Raw genomic sequence first — 3604 nt, 5'->3', positions numbered from 1 at the left:
CGCGTCGGGGTCCAAGGCAAGGCCAGATCGCGGGCGACTACCCCGACCCCGGGCCAAGCGAGCTTTGGCTCAAGTCGGGAGCGAACAAAGCGCGCTTACTGCCCGGCTCCACCTCGCCTAGCCGGCCGGAAGGGAGCCGTCCGAGTGAGCGCCGGCCTGGGGGCGTGGCGAGCCGAGCGCCTGCCCCGCCCCGCGCGCGCGCGCTCACTTCCGCGCCGGGTGGCGCCAGCGGGAGTTGACGTTAACCATGGAAACGCGGAGCGGGCTACGGCGCGACCGAGAGGAGCTGGCTGTCAGGTCCCCGCGGCTTATCTGTCTCCCCGTCGGGGTCGCAGACTTTCTCCCGGCAGGAGCGCCCAGTCTGTTCATCTGCAGAAATGCAGCCCTCTGGATGCCTTTGCATCGCCTCTTCCCTCGGGTGACTCGAGGTACGTTCGATCCCAACACCCTGGAGACTTCTTTGTCGCCTCAGTTTCCAAGCCAGCGCACAGCCACGTTGTTCTTGCAGTTTTAAGTTGCGACAGATTTCTCGTTCTTCGTTATAAAGCCTACAGGTGCCACTATTGAACTTTCTTAAGACGTAAGATGAACTTAGTCGCTAGAGAGAGCAATCTGGTGTGATTTTAATTTTCTTTTGAAAGACTATATTTTAGCCTGGTGACTTAACAGCATTTTGTTTCTAAGAGACACTTGTGAAATGGAAAATGGCCTTTTAAGTCTTGATGTGCGGATGGCCTTGTTACCCCACTAACACTTACAAATTATTCTCCTTAGATGGTAATGGACTTTTTCTCTTCTTATCTCCAACTAAACCACTTTTGCCCCAAATTGGTCAACTTCTGGCCCCCTGACCATGAATATCTCTTTACCCACTGATCTACTGCCTCTCTCCACAGCTCTCTGTCAAGGACCAGCGGTTACTTCTATGAAGTCTACTTCATCAGAAGTTATTTATCAGGCTTTTGAATTCATTATCTGCCTTATTTCTTTCTTACTCGGCTGTATATTAGGTGTTTTGTTTTTGGTTAACTCATTCCTGCAGTTAGGGCAAAGACCATCCTGTATATTATAGGATATCCTCCCAACTTCCCTTTTAAACAGCAATATTTAATGTTTTTCTACTTTAATCAGCATATTTAAGCTTTCCATGCCAAGGTGTTTTACTAAATATTAGGGAGAGTCAAAAGTATCTCAAGATTTAGCCCCTCACAAATAACTTAATAGAGAAGAAAAAAAGATGAAAAGGTAACGTGAAGAGTGAACAGTACAAGAAATGCCTTATGTTGGTACATGTTACAAGATGAGTAGTATAAACAAGCAATGCTTTTAATATACAGAGAGAAGAGTCACAGTTTGGCCTACATACTCTGCAAAATTTTCGGAAAGGAATAGGCTGAATCTTGAAAGTTGACTAAGATTACTAATTAGGGAAAGGAGTACAGGTATCAGAGGCAAAGGAGAGGCTTTGAGCAGAGGCACGATGAAAAGCACAAAATGTGTTTGCTGGGCATGGGGTTGAGAGTTCTAGAGAATGTTTGGTAAACTTAAGAGGTGTGAAAATGTCATACATAAAATACACGCACAAACACAGCATAGTGTGTGTGCCTTCTGAAACTTTTTATACCTATACAAATTGTACAGCCATTAAACATGCAAGTGTATGTACTCTTGTTTTAAAATGCAAATGGGTCTTCGTATGTTTGTTTTACTTTGCAATATCTCATGGGAATCTTTCCATGTTTTCACATTAACAATAGATCTTCGGAATATTTCCCTGCTTGGAATATAATCACAGGGTATCCTATCAAAGTTAAACGAACATGAGTAGTAACGTGCATGCAGCTAGGTAATCTGGTTGATAAGTATCCTCAGTTTTTGGCTTCCTTTCCCAGCAAGCCATTTCACCTTGTTCCCGGCTTGCCTCGGTGGAGCAAGAGAGGGCAACTTTTCCTAACTTCCTGGGCACATCCAGACTCTTAAAAAAGCCCAGGCCAGCCATCCAAGTTTATTTTCCTATCTGATGTCATTTTTCATAGATAATTGAAATCAAAATGTTTACCCCTGCTTACAAGAGTGTGCCTTTACTTACCCTATGGCTTCTACAGAACAATCATATCAGAATACAGTACACTTAGTGTACAGAATACTAAGCCTGACATCAGTACAGGAGATAAACTCATTCAGAGGGTAGGGAGGCAATCTTCTCATTCCCTGAGATTGAACCATCAACCACATAAGTTCTGCTGTTTTGTGAGTACTTGCAGGGCTGCCATGTGAGTAAAAGCTATGACTTGTTCTGTGCAGAATGAAGACTAATGGCTTGAAGATATAAGACAACTAGGGGCCCAGTGCACGAATTCGTGCACCTTGAAAGAAACTGTGGGCCACAAGGCTGTTTTAGGCACAGGGGCGGGTCTCAGCCCATCCTCCGTGCCCCTGCCCGGCCCCTCCTGCCGTGGCCCCCGGTCCCCTGTCTGCCAGCAGCCCTGCTCCTGCTGCCGCCTCTCCCACGCACTGACGGCACCAGCCCCGCTTGAACCCGCTGACAGCATGGAGCAATTGGGGCTGGTGCCAGCAGTGGGTGCGAGCAGGGCTGGCGCAGTCAGCAGGTGCGAGCAACAGCTGCTGTCCCGATCGCCCCTCTGGAACAGGGGAAGGTGGAGAAGCCTTCAGGGGCAATCAGGGCCGGCAGCTGCCACTCGTACCCGATGATGGCGCCAAGCAATTGGGAACGGTGCCGGGTACCAGCAGTGGGTGCAAGCAGTGGCTCAGCGCTGCCTGCAGGTGCGAGTGGGGCCGGCACTGGTAGTGGGTGTGAGTGGCAGCTCTGGCGCTGGCAGTGGGTGCAGCGGGGCTGGCGCTGGCAGTGGGTGCAAGCGGCAGCTACTGGCCCCAATCTCCCCTCAGGAGCAGGGGGAGGTAGAGAAGCCCTAAGGGGCGATCGGGGCTGGCAGCCGCTGCTTACACCCTCTGATGGCACTGAGCAATCGGTGCCAGCACCAGGCGCCGGCAGTGGGTGTGAGCGGGGCCGGCGCTGGCAGCAGGTGCAAGCGCCAGGCAGGACCGCAGCGCGCTTGAGCAAAGAATTTTCAGTAACCACCAGAGGCTCGCCCCTATGACAGCGACCGGCGCCCCACCTTGGTCTAGCCCCCCCACTCACCTGCTCCACCATCCTGCTGTGGCCGATGCCTGCCATGTTATGCGTACGCCCCCTGGTGGTCAGTGCATGTCATAACAACCGGTTGTTCGGTTGTTCCGCTGTTCCGTCTATTTGCAGATTAGCCTTTTATTATCTACTAGAGGCCTAGTGCACGAATTCATGCACAGGTGGGGTCAGACTGGCCTGGCCCCTATTGGGGTGGATCGGGGCCGGGCCTGTTAGGAGGAGGAGACGGCAGGAGGTTGGCCGGCCAGCCCCACCCCTTGTTTAGGCCGGTTCGCTGGCTGCAATGGGCATCATAGCGACTGGTCATTACAGCGTTCTGGTTGCTGGCTTTTTATATATATAGATACTAGAGGCCTGGTGCACAAAATCGTGCATGGGTGGGGTCTGGCTGGCCCACCCCAATCAGGGTGGAGGGGCCGATTGGTCCGGGCTGGCTCG

At 51.4% G+C, this 3604-nt stretch overlaps 1 protein-coding gene across 1 annotated transcript in view; it reads left to right on the top strand.

Annotated features, from left to right (window-relative positions):
* The first annotated feature begins 235 nt into the window (after positions 1–235).
* Positions 236–3604, top strand: part of PCNX4 (pecanex homolog 4) — a 27460-nt gene continuing 24091 nt past the window's right edge. Inside the window, exon 1 of the mRNA XM_006096048.3 lies at positions 236–428. The gene's annotated coding sequence lies outside the window, so the exon portion shown is untranslated. The remainder of the gene's footprint in view (positions 429–3604) is intronic.

Source organism: Myotis lucifugus, unplaced genomic scaffold (genome assembly GCF_000147115.1).
Source record: "Myotis lucifugus unplaced genomic scaffold, Myoluc2.0 scaffold_166, whole genome shotgun sequence".
In the NCBI taxonomy this organism is placed as follows: Eukaryota; Metazoa; Chordata; class Mammalia; order Chiroptera; family Vespertilionidae; genus Myotis; species Myotis lucifugus.
The sequence above is the reverse complement of the archived record's forward strand: the minus strand, read 5'-3'. Positions and strand labels throughout refer to the sequence as shown.